This window comes from Mus pahari, chromosome 3 (genome assembly GCF_900095145.1).
Source record: "Mus pahari chromosome 3, PAHARI_EIJ_v1.1, whole genome shotgun sequence".
In the NCBI taxonomy this organism is placed as follows: domain Eukaryota; kingdom Metazoa; phylum Chordata; class Mammalia; order Rodentia; family Muridae; genus Mus; species Mus pahari.
The window spans coordinates 66,134,084-66,153,511 of record NC_034592.1 but is presented as its reverse complement, the minus strand read 5'-3'; the positions used below and the strand labels follow the sequence as shown (position 1 = coordinate 66,153,511).

Sequence of the window (19,428 nt, the reverse complement as noted above, 5' to 3'; positions counted from 1 at the left end):
AATAATAATAATAATAATAATAATAATAATAAAAGAAATTATTCATAAAAAAAAGAAAGTATGAGTCAAAGAAGAAACTTCCCTCTCCCACCCTGTGGATGCCAGGAGCAAAGAACCTTTTTCTTCTTGTCTCATCACCCCTAATGAGAGATTAGCATGGTCCAGTCAGGCATAAGGACAGAGACAACTCCAGAAAAAATTAACTTAACAGCTGTCTACAGCATGAAAAGGCTAAGCAGAAGAAATGTCTTGTTTTTCTTTGCTTGTTTTGTCCAGGAACAAATAAACAAAAGTAAATCCTCAAAAAAAAATGCTGGGGTAGTGTCTTAGGGATTTTTTTTTTTTCCTGTGAAGAGACACTGTGACCATGGCCACTCTTCTAAAGGAAAATATTTAACTGTGGCTGGCTTACAGTTTCAGAAGTTTAGTCCATTATCGTCACAGTGGGAAAAGCATGACAGCATGTAGGCAGACATGGTGCTGGAGGAGCCTGGAAAAGTTCTCCATCTTGATCCGTAGGCAGCAGAATGAGACTTTGTGCCACACTGGGCAGCTTGACCATAGGAGACCTCAAACCCCACCTCCACAGTGACGCACTTCTTCCAACAAGACCGTGCCTCCTAATAGTGCCACTCCCTATGCATGAATCTGTGGGCACCATTCCTATTGAAACTGCCACAGGTAGTATTTCAGATCTGAGTATGTAGTCACATTCGGCTCAAATGAGAAGAATGTTCACGTACTAGCCAGCTATGGCTACAGTTTAGTCCAAGAAGCTTCGAGTGCTAGATTTTATTCTGTAGATTGCACTGATGATGTCAAACGTTTTTGTTAAGATGGTGGCTTCAGGTGTTGGGAATCTGGACATGACCCATGAATAGAACATGCCAGATAATTTCCAAAGTGTGAGTTCTTAATATGCATGAAAGGACAGGAGTTTGTTGATGAGATTCAAGCTAGATATCCTCTCCTTCTTAAACAGCTGTTGCCAAATTCAAACACTCCAGGAGAAGAAAATGATGCGCCACAACTGTATTTTGGATTTGGCATTAGTTCTTCAGAAGATGCAGTCATATGGAACACTCCCATGGTTAAAGCTGCTTTGGAAATGGGCTTCCGTATAAGCCTGGTAATAAGGATAGCTCAGTGTCAAACCCTGACTACACAGCTACTGATATTGTGTCAGCTCCCTAATGCTGAAAGAAGAGAAGGAAAGAGAAACTTAAGGATGGCCTAAGTTCTCAGCCTTCCTAATTCTGTGACCCTTTAATACAGTTCCTTATGCTATGGTGGCCTTCAATCACAAAATTATATTCATTGTTATTCCATAACTGTAATTTTGCTACTGTTATGAATTATAATGTAAATATCTGTGTTTTCCAATCGTCTTAGGCAACCATTGTGAAAGGGTCATTTGACCCCAACATGGTTGTGACCTACAGGTTTAAGAGGATATCTGGATACCCCAGAAGTAAATAGCATTGTCTCTCCAACAATTCTTTGTAGGGAGCAGAGAAAGCCCTGGCTGAGTGTGGTCTCGAGTGAATGTACTGTTGACATAGATAGGCATAGCCATGGCAAGGACTCCTGAGCCTCATACCCATGGAGGAAATGGTGAGGCTTAGAGACATGGCAAAGCCTTCCTCTGGTCCATGTGTAAATGTTGATAGAATGTGCAGAAAATGTCCACCACAACTCCTCCAACCTCATGATCGAAGCCTGAAGATTTTGTGTCCCCACAGAGATTAGCTAATATTCAGCCACATATCACAATCCTTGCCTCCTTGTTTATCTGTGTACAATAGCTCACTTCCCTGTTTAGTTGTATGTAATAACCCTGTCTCTCAGTTCAACCGTATAAATTATTCATGCTGAGCTTCCAGGACGCTGCAGCTTCTGCATCAGAGACCACAGTCCACCTGACCCCTAGCTTTTCTGTCTATCTGCCTGCCTGCTGTATGTCTGCCTATGTTTGCCTTTTCTTTATTTTCTCACCAGCCTAGTAAAGACTCAGTCCTTGTATATGGCAAAGGTGAATACATGCATGAATGTGGCATGGTGGATACATGCATGGATATGGTATGGTGGATATATGCATGGATATGGCAAAGGCAGATACAGGCCTGGATATGACAAAGGCAGATACAGGCATGGATATGACAAAGGCAGATACAGGCATGGATATGACAAAGGCAGATACATGCATGGATACGGCATGGTGGATACATGCATGAATATGGCATGGTGGATACATGCATGTGAAGGACCCTAAGGGGTTTTCTAGTCCCACACCCTCCTTACAGCTTTTGCCTTCCACCTGGACTCAAGGCTAGGCAAAGTTCCATTCTCCACCCATAGGACCATTCTTGAATAAAAACATTCTCAGAATGTACTGACTGATAGTCACCTGGTAGAGTTCAAATGTGTGTCATGCTTGCTAGCCAATAGATTTAAAGGTTAATATGCTTAGCCAATTGAACTGTAACCTTGCTGATGTAACCTGTGCCCATAAAAGTATAAAAACTCTTTTTAATAGCCATTTGGGGTCACCTTCTTAGTAACTTGCCTCGAGGGACTAATTGAAGGTCGACTCCAACGAGCCAGAAAATAAACCTCTTGCTTTTGCATCGATCTGCATCTTGGTGTCTCACTCGGGGGAATCTCAAGTAAGTACCACTGACTGAGGGTCGGGGTCTTACACATGGATATGGCAAAGGTGGATACATGCATGGATATGGCATGGTGGATTCATGCATGGGTATAGCAAAGATGGATACTGGCTATGGGGATCTTTCATAAATCAGAAGAGAACACTCTCCAGAAAAGTGTTCATTCAGGTAAAAGGAAAAAAAAATGGGGCAATAGAAAGAAACAAAAGTTGCTAAAGGTGTAAGGATCAAGGGACAAATAAAGAAGTAGAAGGAAGTGCAAGTCTAACTGTTGTGCCAGAGATCAGTAGTAGTTACATACTAAGACTTAGAGCCTTAGTTATGTATTAAGAAGTAGAATCTCTAGCTGGGCGGTGGTGGCACACAATTTAAGCTCAGAGGCAGGTGGATCCGTGTGAATTCTAGGTTGGCTTGGTCTACAGTTGACCAAATGGTAAGTTACCTGGTGAATACCAGGACAGCTAGGGCTACACAGAGAAACCATGTCACAATAGAACTAACCAACCAACTAACCAACCAACCAACCAACCAACCAACCAAATAAGAAGTAGAATCTAGAGACAGGTAGTTAGAATTTGGGAGATAAGCAAGTAAACCATAGAGATGGCAGTTGTATGTTGATGTGCTGAGAGAAGAGTTGGGAATTGAGGAGAGGTGGAGGCACTGCAAGTTGAAGTTTTCTGTGTGTTCAGGAGTTTGCTTTTGATTTTCAGGAAAGGGGTGATGAATTTGGCAACTTGAAATAGATAAAAGGAGGAGGAGGAGGAGGAGAAAGAGGAGAAGGAAGAGGAGAAGGAAGAGGAGGAGGAGGAGGAGGAGGAGGAGGAGGACTGAAGGGTGTTATCTTTTTTTCCCCCCTCTGGGTTTGACTGCTTCCATGTCACATTTGAGGAGACAAGCCGCGCAGAAGATGACAGGGCGCAGAGGTAGCTGATGGCTCTCATAAACACCAAATCAAGTAATGCCTGAGATGACGTGTGACAATCACTGCCACTCCTCCTGTTCCCTCTGTGGTCACACACACACACTATAGCTCCTCAGCGTGACACTCCTCTACACTCAATGGGTTAACATTAAACACAGAGTAGTGCCTTTCATGAAGCACAGTTATTAGTTCCAGAGCAAGTGGAACATGAGCATATTGGTTGAAGAACCAAGAATTCATAATTTGTTCAGATGGCTTCAGGTGACCAACAATACTTTAAAGTTTTTTTTTTATTTATGAGAGAAATGTATGAATAGTGTCCTTGATTATTTTCCTGTAGATGGGGCACTTTCTTAGGGATGGGGCACACTCTTAGCAGACTACCAGATAATCAAAAGGAATGAATGGAAACCTCTGTTCATACATACCTTAGACCTTCATTCTCCTTGTAGTCTCCTAAACTGTTCTTCCAACAACATACCTGAAGCATATCCTGTTGGAATCTACTTTGTATTCTTCTCCACAGTAACTTCTCATGTCATGTGGTCAGTTTCCTTCTAACAGTTTTGGAAGATGTTGCCTGCAACATTTCCTTTAACTAAAATGATGTCAATCAGTTCTCTTGTTTGTAAAGGTATCTGTGTTCCTTATTTGATAATGTCATGTTCCTGTTTAGCAATCACACTGACCTTTAGAAGATTATGCAGGGTAGGAAGGAGACACACCAAGTTTTGAAAGAGGGCCACTCTATTCTTGTGATTACTAACAAGTCATTCTATGCCAATGGTTATCAACCTGTGCATTATAATCCCTGTGGGGTCACATATCAGATATCATACATATCAGATTGCATATCCTGCAATCATATCTTATGATCCACAACAGTAGCAAAATTAGTTATGAAATAGCAAAAATAGTTATGGTTGGGAGTTACCGCAACATGAGGAACTATGTTAAAGGGTCACAGCATTAGGAAAGTTGAGAACCACTGCTCTAGACATACAGTAAAAAGTCTGGGCCTCCTAGTACAGACCTGATGTCTGTTCCATACACCATATTAGTTGCAGAATGTGGGGTGTGCTTGAACAGGTCCCCGAGGAAGTTAACCTCACCACCCTATTGGCTGACTGGCTTTACCTGCCTAATGCTACACACGCCTTATCTCTATGTCCTCAAGGATCTGTTCTTAGAGGTCATTTAACAATTCAGAAAATTAGGCGCAGGAATGTATCTGGAGGAAAACAAATATTAGGCTGGTCTCTGATTTTATTGGGATTAACTGATCTTCTTTTAAAGTTTTACTACTTAAGAAGTTTAAGAAATTAATTTGAGATACTCCTTCTTTTCTAGCACACATGTTTCTAAACACTCTTCCAGAAACTTCTCATCTGTTTTTACTTATACAAAGTAAATATTTCCTGATTTTTATTGTGCTTCTTCTTTGGCCCATGGGTTTAAATCTCAAAGGGGATAATCTAGCACCTTTCCCCAGGTTTGTTGTGGGACATAAAGGGTACTGGATTATTATAGAAATGAAATGAGTGGGAACAGTGCCTGGCATAATCAGAATATGTTATATATCAGATATATAATATGTTATATATCAGATAGTCATTACTAAGTTACTCTTGTTTTTCTTCATTCTGCTTAAAGAAGAAACTTGAAATTATTTCTTTACCACAAACGCTGGGGACACATAGGTAATCAGAGCTTATTCTGAATGTTCCATTGTTCCTACTTCTGAGAAATCAATTTTGATGGAGAGGCCAGGCTTCCGCGTACTGCTCGCATACAATTGGTCTTTGATTTAGCAGACTTTGGATGAGAGTGAACCTCTGTTTGTCTTTTGCAACTTCTGCTTGCTTTAGCAGTCATGTGCTTTAATACTGTGTGGTCAGAACAAGATGATAAACAAGAAAATGGGTAGGTTATAAAAACTGGATCAAAGCCCCTGGCTGCCCCTGTTGTTGTCGTTTCTACCAGAGAAGTTTACTTTAGCAGCCTTAGAATACCTTCCTCATTTCATCTGATCCTGTCATGGATTTCCTTTCTTGGTGAGTTCTTTTTTTTCTTTTTTTTCTTTTTTCTTTTCTTTTTTTTTGTATAAAGCAATTTCTTTTTAAGTATCATTTCCAATGGCCTACCCTTCCTTGACATTTTATTTTATTAATCCTGCATGTTCATAGACACGTGAATGGAAGCCAGAGAATAACGGCTTTATCATTCTATTTCTTGGTTCCTTGAGACAGAGTTTCTTACGGAATCTGTGACTGGGATGGTGACCAGCAGGTTTCTGTGATCTTCTTGTTTCCGTGACCCTCTCTATCCCACAGACCTAACCCACAGCACTAGGGGTACAGGCGAGCATGACCATGGGTGGCTTTTTATACCGGCGCTGGGGATCTGAGTTTAGGTCTTTTTGATTGCATAGCAAGTGATCTTATGTGTTGAGCCATCTTCCTGATCTCACCGTTGTCTCCTTCCTCAACATTATAAAACATGAAGCAGGACTGAATGTGCTGTTGCCAGATCAATAAAGTCAAAGCTAATATGAAATGAAAGTCTTAAGCATAGACTAACACACCGAAAAGTCAATGTTGAATGAAGATTCTACATGAAAGTAGGAGTCCTGTCCGCCAGCAGAGGGGAAGATGGGGTTCGAGGGAGTCGAGGATGAAGGGCTTTTCCAGCCTTTAACACTGTGCCACTGTTCCTGCCTGAACAGGAACCCGATGATGGCTTCCTTTGACCTTGTTGTATCTAATGGCCAACAGCTCCCATTTTGCTCCAAACTTCTACCCTGTTCACTTTTCAAAAGGTTTTGATTTACATGTTATTCACATTTGGAAGTAAAATTTCTCTTTGTGTAACTATGAAAGGTGACATTTCTTGTTTCTAGCAGTGGATTATTTTTTTTTAATTTTTTTAATTATTATTTTCTTTATTTACATTTCAAATGCTANCCACTACTTGGCCCAGGCCTTCCCTTGTGCTGGGTCATATAAAGTTTGCAAGACCAAGGGGCCTCTCTTCCCAGTGATGGCCGATTAGGCCATCTTCTAGCAGTGGATTATTTAAAGCAAGCATTCATGATAATAAAATTAATAATCTATAGTTTTAATATGACTTAGTTCTACTGTCGTGATTTTTCCTTTTAACCCTTAGCCCTATTAATGTTGAATTTATATCCCAAAGACCTAATCTATTCCTTGTAAAAAAATGTTTTAACAAATCCTTTTTGTTTATTAATTAGCGATATCTACAAATTGAATTTTTTTTTTTGTTTTAAAAAATAGTAACTGTATGCAGAGGCTCTTCTTCGCCACACTGCTAGTTGGGTTTGTTCCTTCTAATCCCCAAGGCTTACCCCACGCCTCTCAGACTTCCCAGACAGTTTAGTTCTTCACATCTCAAAGGCTCAAAGACAAGGCTCTTCCTGGACTGCCTTTCCTTGAGTCAGTAAGCAGGCCCTGCTTTTCCTTACCCCTAGCCTTATTACCTCCTTAGACTCCCAATGCCCTGATCTGGAGCCATCAGCTAGGCTCTGCTTCTCCCCACCCAATAGACAACCCAATGGATAGATAGGTGTTGCTCTGCTTCACCCTGTAAGCCAGCCAGCTCTTTCGGGATCCAGCTTCCAAGTGCTGCCAGATCTCCTGGCTTCTCCAGGATTCCTATCTTTCAGATTAGGCCTCCTCCTTCCCACCATGCTAGGATCTTGTTTCCCCCACATATTCTAGGTAGGCATTCCCCTTGCCAAGATCTCCTGCCACCAACCTCTGATTGACCAGAGCTCACTCTAGACTTGAAGAGTTATGCCAGAGGGCAGCAGAAGAGGGGACCAACAAGGAGTATGGTGACCTTTGAGGACCATTGGCTTGCCCAGGAAGTAGCAGACTCTCAAAGATTAGGGATAGAGCTTACTGACCAATACAAGTTCCACAAAAGAAATGTCTCAGCGTTCTTCCAACTTAATCCTCTCCTGAATATGCATACATTTACGCTGAAAGAGTTGTAGAAGAATCATAAAGGTTATTTGATCAGAAAGGAAGATGCAACTAATTTGTATTGTATGCCTTTAGAAGCATGTACTTTCCCTTTTTGATTGTAACAGGTGGTCACAGTTAAAGATCACCTCGAATAGAGAATGTGGATTTTAAACACTATTCAGACTATGGAAGAGTATGAGGATTTTCAAAATTGGGCTAAATGTACTTTGCACCAGGGTAGGATTAGGGAGTGGAGTAGGGGCCGGGAAGTGGAGTGTAATGGTTTGAATGAGAAATAGCAGACATTTGAATGCTTAAGACTTGGTTGGTGGTGTTTGGGGGAGTTGTGGGTGTCTGCCTTTTATTGAGATGGGGTTTTTCACTGAGCTCTGCACTTGCAGTTTCAAATAGACTGACAGACCACCAAGCCGTCAGAAGCTGCTCGTTTCTGCTTCTCTCAGGCCCTGCAACAGTGCTGGGGACATGTTGGCATCTATGTGAAAGCTGGGATTCTAAATTCAGGTTCTCATGCTTGCACAATATTAATTTCTCATTAATTCCAGGACATAGTATTCTTCTGTAAACCTACAGTTATGCAAGCAGGGCAGAAGCCTGACCATAGCCAGAAATATATTACTTAGACATACTCTCAAGGGTGACATTCTATTTGGTACTTTATACATTTTATGCTTATTCTTTATATTCTTCAGAAGTACAGACCACCTGCCCACTGTATGAACAAGGCAACCTAGTTTTGAGAGGCGTGAAATATGAAATGCTTTGTGTGAAAAGACACAGCTTGTCAGTGATGCTGGGAGCCCTGGGCTAGCTTGGTTAGTTCTGAGCCCATGTGAGCTTTCCATTCATTTTGTGACATTTTTCTTTCCTAAAGGTTTTTCAGTGGGAGATTCTGGACCATGATATGTGTTTAACATTGTTTCAGGAGAAAGTCATAAAGTTGTTACATACATTTCTACTTAATGTTCCTGGTATACTCAGTTCAATTTATATTTCAGAAAAAGCAGACCTGCTTTTTTCTCTTTTATTTTCACAAGTCTCAAAAGGTCAGAATTCTGCAAACTAAAATATCTCTGATTATAATTCAGATCATTTATGAAAAGAGAGTTAAAAATTCTCACAGATCTGGGTCATAGGATGGGTATGTCTTAAAACCACTAAGCAAGACCTTGTTGGATAATATCCCCACAGTCTTTGGTAAAATAAATTGTCTTACATATTAAGCCACTGAGATTAATTTGGCGGGTTCAATTCCACTTAAGTATACGGACAAGTTCATGCCATACAGTTTCATCTCTATTTGTCTTTATAACTAAAGCCTTAAAATTTATGGTTATTCTTATAGAAAGTGCTGTATGATTTTCCTGTTTGAAAGATTGGAAGGAAGATGAGATAATCTACACAAATCCAAAGTGAGCAAATGCATTTCTCTGTTTTTAACATATTAATTTTATTTCTGATGTGAAAGAACTTGAATGTAGTCTGCTCACATCAACGGAATGGGAGATAACCCCACCCATTCTCTTAATAAACAGGTAATATTAAATTTAACCAGAAAATCAAGATGACACGTGAATTGAAAGTAATAGAATATTTAATTTAATATCTATTACTTATAATTACCTTATAAAAGGTTGTCTTCATAGCTCCTATAATTATAATGAATCCGGCAATATGTCCCTATTTGCTCTGGACCCTTATATTAATTCATTGCAGACTTTTCATGGTGTGAGTCTGGTACATGTCTGCTCTCTCATTGGACTGTAATAGCGAGAACAAATACCCACCACTTATTGTTGCTTCTTTCACTGGAAGTGGTACAAAGCTTCGTGTATCACAAGTGCCCAATAAATACATTTGCAATTCAATTATTCAGACACACACTGAATTTTTCCTCATAATTTAAAATCTATATTGGCGTTTTAAAGAGGAACCTAGAATTTGGAACACAAATTTAGCTGTTTCCTTAATATATATACATTCTTGGGATCTGGAGAGAAGGTTCAGTGATCAAAATCTCTTTCCGCTCTTTCCGAGGACCCAGGTTCTATTCCCAGAACTCATGTCAGGTGGCTCACGACCTGCTATAGCTCCAGCTCCAAGTGATCTGACATCCTGTTTGGGCCTCCATAGGTACTTGTCCTAGAATACACACATCCCCACACAGATATACATACAATGAAAAATAAAATAAAATAAAAAGTTATATTGAAATAAAACACAACAACAAGAATTATCTAAGCATTTCTGGGCCGATTAATTTTGCTGAATAAAAGTTCTGGTCTTTTCTTATATACTCTAGGGATGACATTTCCTCTCTAATAACTGTGAAGACCTGGCGGGCATGTCCAATTTTCCTGATCCTCCATCTAGTTGATTGGCATTACCAAATGTCTATATTCCTTGCAAACAAGAAGTCTCAATGCCAAACACATTGTGTTCTCACATTCTCCTGCATGAGTGTATTTAGAGATGGAATCAGTTGGTAACTATTAAGGTTAGCCTTTAAGGGACTATAAAGTTGTAGCCAGGAAGTCTCCTTCTTTTGCCTGGGTGATGGGGTAAGTTGTGTAATCATTCTTTGAAAATATTGGCTCTGAAAAAGCAACATTTCCATGATTAGAATAAGTGATAAAAGAAAAGATAGAAAAGCAAAAAAATTATATTCATTTTCTCCATATATTGCTGTTAGATTTTTCTGCTTATTCTTTAGTTTTTTCACATCTATAAGAATATTGAAAAATTATCTTTCTGCTTTCCATTTAAAACTACAACACATCCCAGATGTTTTAATCTTTATAAATAAGTGCCCAATAATTCTATAATACACATGCATATATTTCACTCAATGAATCTATATGGTTTAACTAGTTGTTCTATAGTGTCTTACAGATTTTGAACTTGCTTGAATTTTTCTTTGCTAATATAAATAAAAATGCTAGTGTAAATATCATTTTGCTAATGTACCAGTGTTTGCTATTTCAGATTTCTTACCTTTTTATACACAAACATATAAACAATAAAATAGATTCCCAAGATCCTAACTTCAGAGCTCAAGAGCCTAAGGATTATTTTTTTGTATGATAATTTTTATTAAGAGGCAGAGAATCACTTTCTTCCCATAAAAAAACATACTTATTGCTTTTAAGGCCATAAAGATGTTTTTTTTTCCTTTGACAACAGCAGGCAAACAGAATGGTTGGGTGGATAAAAGTGCTTACCACAAAGTCTGACACCCCAATAGCACAGCATCTGTAACATTTTGTACGTTTGTGTTTCACTTGAATGTCTTCTTTGGTGACATATCTGTTAATGATTATGGACCTCTCTAAAGTTGGATTATTGGTTTTCTTTTCTTTTCTTTTCTTTTTTTTTTCTGATCAGGATTTTATTTGTTGAACCCCAAAAAGCAGAATTCAGAAATGGCCACTCACTACTAGGACACTGAGTGGTAAAACATTGTCACCGCCCATCTTTTATAAGGTGCTCTCACATGCAGACATCACCAGAGAGCAGATGTAGAAACTCCAGGAGGTACATGCGCACTCTTGGGAGGCGAAAGGCTTTCTGAGCCCACTTTGATAGAAACTTACAATGGATTCCCTGTAAGAATTTCCCCCGGCTGTTCCCACTTTATTTACTAAAAATACAGAATCGAAAGTTTCTCCCCATGTTAGTGCTCTCCAAAATGGGTAACAGAAGATTCAGTTAGGAAAGCTACAAAAGGTGTTTAATCATTCTAGCACGGAGCCCACACTGACACTGCCTTGTTGATCACAGACCCTGCAGAGACCTAAGGAATCTTCAGTACATAATTCTTTCAAAGAAAACCAGTCAGCATGGCGCTGTGATAGGCGGAGGGGCAGAATGCTGGCGAAGGCGCAGAGTAAAGAGAGGCACAGAGAAGGTTTGGTGCCATTTCCATTTAATGACCCAATAGTATAGCGAGCGATTTATAGGACCCGCTGTGATCATGCCACCATCTTTCTACGGAACTGCTGCAAAGACCCACTGCTGTCAGCTTACTTCAAATCCCAGTGCTGGGCGCGCAGATGCAGCCCCAATTCCTGCAAAGACTTAAGGCTGGGGTGTATAACGGAGGTAATTTTTGCCAGACGGGAGCTCTTTGGTGAAGACTCCTTTAGGGAAACATCGTTTGGCTTCCTCTTCGGAGAGGTCAGGAAGGACCATCACTCTCTCTCCCACCTCCCAATCAACTGGGGTGGCAACAGGCTTTGTTTCTGTCAGCTGGAGAGAGTCAATCACTCTGAGAATTTCATCAAAGTTCCTGCCTGTGGTGTTAGGGTAGAGGATAGACATCTTTAGTTTCTTGTCAGGGCCAAAAACGAACACCACACGGGCCGTCACAGGCATGCCGTCAGCATCCTTCTCTGCTGGATCCAACATGCGCAAAAGGATGGAAATGTCCCTGTCCTTATCATCAATGATGGGAAATGGCAACTTTTCTCTGGGTGGTGCACCATTGTAAGCATTGATATCCTTGCTCCAGGCAAGATGGTCCTCAACACTGTCTACTGAAAGAGCAATCAACTTAACATTCCTCTTGGCAAACTCTGGCGCCAGCTTTGCAGCTCTGCCAAGTTCTGTGGTGCACACAGGGGTAAAGTCCTGTGGGTGGGAAAAGAGAATGCCCCATGAATCTCCCAGGAAATCGTGGAAGCGGATGCGGCCGATGGTGGTATCGGCCTCAAAGTCGGGGGCCTCTTCCCCGAGAAGCAACCCTCCTGGCATGGCGGCAGTGGTGACGCTGAGAACAAGGAGGCACGGCTGCAGCAGTGAGCCAATTATTCGTTTTCTTATTGTTGACTTTTAAGAATTACTTATAGATTTTAGATAACTATTCTCAACGTCTTTTGCATTTTTTCCTATCCATTTTTTTTGGCTTGTCTTCTTAATATCTTGGTAATATCTGCTATAGAACAGTATTGAAAAATAAATTTAGAATTTCATTACATTTACTAGTCCCTGCCGTGTGTACATCCACAAGCAGTTGTCCGGAGGAGTGTCTGTTGATCACCGTCGAGTCGGATCATGGTGGCTTCTGCTTCGTAGTTACCAATTCATCTCAGTGTTTACCATCTTAACTTGAGCACGTTGCAAACTTGCGCCCTCCCCCTCACACTCCCCAACGGTCTGTAACTCCAGTTTGAGAGGATTCTATTCCCTTTTCTGGTCTCTAAGGGTGGTATCAGGTACCCATGTGTTGCAGACATACATGCAGACAAATGACCCAATCACATAAAATAAAGTAAAAAAACAAAACAAACAAACAAAAAACAACAAAAACCCAAAGTTATCTCCACGAACCTTGCTGTCTTGGAAGTACAGATAGGGTGGATGAGGAACAACTGATGGTCTTGAAAATCTGACCCAGCACAGAGATGATCCAAAATTAAAAACTTTAATTTTAATGAGTTTCTGTTCCTGGACATGTCCACATTGACTTTCTAGCAATTACAGTGTTAGTTTTCTCCCTCAAATGCTGGCCTCCATGAAGATTTCTGCCTGTGACTTCCTGGTATGGTGAGTTGTGATTCTCGTCTTCCTTGCCCTATGGCCTCACTTTTCTTACAGATCTAACAGGAGCTGTGAACTTCTAGCTTGGCCAGCTATGTTAGATGCTACGGAGGTATCCAAGCTCCTGTCACACCAGGATGGCCACACTTTTTTTTTTTTTTTTTTTTTCTTTTTTAAGAGTCATGCAAAAGAGCAAAATGTTAGAGCATTTTTCAAAGAAACAGAACTAGTTGGTTATGATCCTAAAATTTAATTTTATTATCATAATGTCTTTTAAACAAATTTTAAAAATTGACCAAAATCATGACCACTTTATAGACTATAAAAATAACTTACTTTGAAAAAAATTGAAACGTATCACACTTAAATATCAAAGAGACCACTGCTTAGTACAAGTTCTTGAAGACTAATTTTTGACATATATTTTCCTCTAAGGCCGCTTCCTTTTCCACTGTGTGGTTGCTTGCCAGCATTGGTTGTAACAGTCATGCGTGGCATTCTCTCCCTCTGTCTCCTTTCCTCTAGGCACTTGTCAGGATGTATAGCTTGTCTATCCTGTTGCTTTTCTCTCAAATGCTAACTAAATTAGTCTCAAGCTTTCTTCTGACTCAGTTTTAAAACCATACTTACTGTAAATTAATAGTTGGGCCTAAGGCTGTTGAACTCTAAAGGAATCTTCAGTTACCCAAGCTTACATTACTTACTGTAAAAGCAGCAGATTCCTAAAATTTGTGTTCTTTAATGGCATTGCAATGTTTACTATGTAGTTGGTGCAAATGTCGTTAGTTTATTGGGTAAACCCTCAGAGCCCACCTAGAGACCTCATTAGCATGGAGAACTCTGATCTCTATGCTCTATGACCAGTTGTCATGGTCCTCTTAGTGGGATGTCATGGTCACATGTTCCAGGACAGGAGTCTGGTTGGAGCATATTCAGACACCTTCCATTCTCAATTATGAGAATTGCCGTGGTTTCTTGATCTGCTCCACCGGACCAGTTTTTCTGTCTGGTGTCATGATGGTTGCACTTGCCCTACAAACATTATTAATAATGGAATAGAAAATAAATAAGAAGATAATAAAATAAAAATTTGGCTCATTAAAAGATTAAAAATGAAGCCAAAAACTGATTGTTAATAGCTGCTCACATCACACAAAAAGGCAACTAGATAATACATGTTATCTATGTTAAATAGATAACCTTGGGGCAAACAACATGAGCTAAACCATTACTGTGTAAAATATCCAGACGATATCTCGGCACCCCTATACCCAACTATGAATCTACAGGACATACAGAGAGCTTGCAAAGATGTTGGACACACAATCAGCAAAATATAAGCAATGGTGTACTCCACAAGACAGCCCGCCTTCCCTGCCACATGCTGTAATTAGAATAAACAAGAGAGAGAAAAGCAATCTACCAAATAAGGGTCTCAAAAGATGTGCAAATTGTCTTCAATCTGTGGGCTTACTGGGAGAAAACATGAGGTCTATTTTTAAATTATGGTCTTCATGAGGAAACTAACTCTAAACACTAGATGTTTGCTATTGTTAAGAAATCCTTGTTAATTCTTTCAGTTGTCATAATATGTTGTGGTGGTATTAGAAAGATTCATTATGTGTAGGTAGGAATATACATGTTTACAATGAAATAATATAGTTAATGTGCTGTAGAGAGAACCAGCTAGACACTAGGTGAGTTAAGTTGAGGAAAGGGACTGAAGAAACTGAAGGATGAACACGTGGGATTGCCTGTGTCCCTTGCTGCCAAGGGTGGGTCATGGAGCCCCTCACTGTGTTAGGGATGGGTGCATGGGGTACATGGAGCCCCTCACTGTGTTAGGGATGGGTGCATGGGGTACATGGAGCCCCTCACTGTGTTAGGGATGGATGCATGGGATTCATGGAGCCCCTCACTGTGTTAGGGATGGGTGCATGGGGTTCATGGTGCCCCTCACTGTGTTAGGGATGGGTGCATGGGGTTCATGGAGCCCCTCACTGTGTTAGGGATGGGTGCATGGGGTTCATGGTGCCCCTCACTGTGTTAGGGATGGGTGCATGGGGTTCATGGTGCCCCTCACTGTGNTGTTAGGGATGGGTGCATGGGGTTCATGGTGCCCCTCACTGTGTTAGGGATGGGTGCATGGGGTTCATGGTGCCCCTCACTGTGTTAGGGATGGGGATTCATGGTGCCCTTTACTGTGAAGGACAAATATTGGATTTGTGGAGGCCCTTACAATAAAGGATTGGGTACGCTGTGCCCCTCACAAATTTTGTGTATATTTGAGATTTGAAACAAGGTTTCACAGGGTTCTGGGAACTATCAAGAAGGCCCAAATCCTACTAGGTCACTAGAGTAATAAAAATGGAAAATGGCTTTACAAAAGACCAATACATTCACCAGTCCCCTAATAATCTAGACATCTAGTATAATAATAATAATAAAAAAAGCAGTGACTCAGTGGGCGATTGGTGTGTTCACATTGATTTCTGGATAAAAGAGTTGTTAATGGTTTTGTAGATAACCATTAGCAGACATGAGGTTTAGATTGTTTAGTATATGAGTCAAATCTAGAGTCCAATGAATATTTAATTCTTCTACTATTTACTCTCATATATAAAAAAGCAAAATGCCTACAATTAAGTTCTCAAAGATAAGTTTGACATTGACTCTAGTGAGGATACTCAAAACAAAAAAATTCCAAAAATGTAGATAACATATTATATATGAGGCATTAGGAAGTTAAAGTTAGCAACAGATTAAAAGCATAATATGGTAAATGCAAGTAGGTTTTTGTTTTTTTTAAGTCTAAAAGATAGCTTAAAATTTGGAAATCTTAATATAGATTATGTTAGAGCATTAAAGAAAAAAAAAGCTCCTACATAATTAGCAGAGTTCTTCCCCATTTTTTGTGTTGCTGTACATTTCAGGAAAGTGTATTTTAGTTCAAGTTTCTCCCTCATTTGTAGATAATTTCTGGAATGATCCAAAAATTTCCTAGCTTGTCTCTAAATAAGATGGTTGCTAAGTCTGGTCAAGTCAGGTTCAAATTAGTTCAAAAAGGGCTCATTATATGGTACAGAGTAATTATATGCTGCATGATGATTAAAAGTGCTCTAATGACTAATGGAGTAGATTTTATGTCTTATTAAAATGCAAATTATCTTGGCAGAAATGATACATTCTGCTTCATTTACCAATTCGCAGAGGAGACTTGTAGCAGATGTGGAAAGCTTGGGAAATATACTGGATCAAAGACAGGGAGGAAGGCGGCTCATCTCTTAGAGTAAGGTAACTCAGTAACATTGGCCTGGCGCCTTGGCTTATGGTGAACCTGGAATGTCTGGGCTGTAGTCACTGGGCTGGTAGGAAAGAGAATAGTAAACGCAGAGAGATGGGACAGATGACACAGTAGATTAGCATTCAAGAGTGTTTCCCATGGTTCCAACATTTGACAGGCAGTTTAATAATGGTGAGTACTAGGACTGTTCACAATTTATAGATAAGGACTGTGAACTCCAGAGAAGTTAAATCTCGTACAGAAAATGACACAACTAATACAATGCTATGCTCCATAATTATTTCAACTTCCTATGACTCTAAAGTTAATGTTGTTTCTCCTGAATGAGTAAAGGAAGAATCTACTCTACCATTATTTTTAATAATGAAAAATTACATAATATTCCATAAGCATATTTCACTAGCATAAAACATTTCTTTAAATAAATTACTAAAAGCTTCAGTGAGATTTGATAGCAAAGAATACCCTTTTTTGTTAAATACAAGGAAGAAAAACCATATGTTTCTTATTAATTATTATATTAATTATATGTTATATATCATGTTACATTAATATGTAACATATTAATTATGTTATACATATAAATTAATTGTTACATATATAAGGATAATTATATGTATGCATATGTGTATAGAATTAAAGATTAATTTAATTAAACAAGGCATGCTATTATTCAGCTTTCTGCCAAAATGGAACTTGTGAGGAGAGCAACTTGGAGAACAAACTTCTCTCACTTCAGCCTAGGGCCGACTGTCTGCATTGCCTTTAGGCCTGTGACAAAGCAGAAGCATCAGGGAAGAAGAACATGGTGAAGGAATGTGTCCCACCTTATGGCAGACATGAAGCAGAGAGAGAAGAATCTACGGACAAAATATGCCCTTCAAATACATGATCACCATGATCTACTGCTGCGACTAGGTCCCACCATCAGTAGCTCATTCAGACATGAAGTACTCCATTGGTGAGATTGGCACCCTTATGATCCAACACTCTTAGTGTCAACAGCTGGGGTCCAAGTTCCTAAAACATGATGCTCTGTGAGACGTTCCTCTATACATAACACTATACCTTGGCTCTCGAAGGTTTATCTCGCAATGTAAGCTTACTTTAGTCAACACCACAGTCTTCATAGTCTTAATTTTAGAATTACTCAATTATCCAAGTCCAGACAATCCTGTATCATTTAAGGTAACTCCTACCTATGAACCTCCAAAAAAATTTAAAAAGTAGGGAAGAACAGGAGAATAGAAAAGAAAGATTAGACCAAATTAAGACCAAAATCAATCAGGAGAAACATAAATCCTCTGCTTCATATCCTGTATCCAGGGCACACCCTGATGTGATATGAGCCCCAGAAGACTTAGAAAGCCCCACCCTTCCTGCCTTGCCGATCGCAGCTCACATATTTCACAGTCCCAGGAGCTCTAACTTTGTGGATCTCCACGGTCTCTCTGTGTGGTAGGGATGTGCACAAGGGTAAGGTTGCCTGGAGAAGTTAGAGGCATTGGATCCCCCTGTAGCTAGTGGTTGGGAGCTGCCTGACATGGGTCCTGGGAACCGAACTTGGGTCGCCTGCAAAAGCAGTATATACTCTAAATTGCTGAGGCATCTCTCCAGCTCCAAATAGTTATAATTTCTAAAGATATTCTAAAATGACCAGCTGTTAAAAAAGTTTTTCGCATTCTACCAGCAATTTGTTTCCTCAGAGTATTCTTCAGGCTTTTTACTTAAAATTTCCATAAACATTTTGTTAGCAAAAAGTGGTAAGCTTTGATTCCTGCCTTTGAACTGACTGCATTTTTTTTGGCACACGTTTTAAACTCTGGTTATGGTCAGACAGGAGTTCTTTAGCACTTGGGAATTCCAGGTCATGGTTGGAAAGCTTTCTCTACTTCAGTGATCAATAGAGATTCTTCTGCTTTTAACTGGTAGTCTTCTGATACTCATTTTGTAGTGCCTGGTGTTTGATTCTAAGAAGTTTATCTCTGTGGACCTGATTTTATTGCTTTTCTATATTTAGAAGCCACGGTCAGTTCTGCTGCCAGGCTTATTTATTAAGGATAGATTGTTCCTGTGGAAGGATCTGAGCACGACACAGATTGTACATTCGCCCACTCTCTTTCTAGATTGACACAGGAAACCAGTCCCAGATAGCCTGAGCTACTTGTGTAGGAAAACAAAACCCGTAAAGAGCCCCTGAAGCACCGGCTCTCCACCTGTGGGTCACCTAAGTCCATCAGAGAACACAGATATTTCTATGGTGATTCATAACAATAGCAAAATCACACTTATGAATAGCAACAAAATCAATTTTATGGTTTGGAGTCACAATATGATTAAAGGGTCACACGATTAAAGGGTCACAGCATTAGAAAGGGTGAGAACCTCTGCCTTGGAGGTTGAGCACTGCTCTCATTTCAGTCACTTACAAATTTTCTATCAGATACTACAATGCACTCTTTCAACACAGCAAACACGCCTAAGCATCCTGACTAAAACGAGTGCCGAGTGATGCACATAAAACCCTGTTTATACAGGAGGGAAACTTAAAATAGAGAAGGTTTTTGCTACAAATAGGCAAGTAAGTTATATCTCTCAAGTCACAATGAATTTTACACTGTGAACAATGAGAGACTCCACAAAAAATGAAAAATATTGTCCATGATTGTGCCAATGCCATGTTGTTTTTGTTACTATAGCTCTGTAGTATAATTTGAGATTTGGGATAGTGATATCTAAAACGGTTCTTTTATTTTTTTTTCATTTTTAAATTATTATTATTTTTATTTACATTTCAAATGCTATCCCGAAAGTTCCCTATAGCCCCCCCCCGCCATTGCTCCCCTCCCCACCCACTCCCACTACTTGGCCCTGGCCTTCCCATGTGCTGGGTCATATAAAGTTTGCAAGACCAAGGGGCCTCTATTCCCAATGATGGCTGATTAGGCCATCTTCTGCTACATATGCAACTAGAGACACGAGCTC

General features: G+C 39.8%; 1 long non-coding RNA gene and 1 pseudogene across 2 annotated transcripts in view; one reads left to right on the top strand and one right to left on the bottom strand.

The window, feature by feature from the left end:
• Positions 1-5,581: 5,581 nt before the first annotated feature.
• LOC115063634 overlaps positions 5,582-19,428 on the top strand; it is a 31,662-nt gene continuing 17,815 nt past the window's right edge. Inside the window, exon 1 of the long non-coding RNA XR_003843495.1 lies at positions 5,582-5,648. This is a non-coding gene — a long non-coding RNA (uncharacterized LOC115063634). The remainder of the gene's footprint in view (positions 5,649-19,428) is intronic.
• Positions 11,510-12,726, bottom strand: LOC110319101 (annotated as a pseudogene). The gene has a single exon (XR_002380392.1). The product of XR_002380392.1 is annotated as a peroxiredoxin-6 pseudogene (transcript).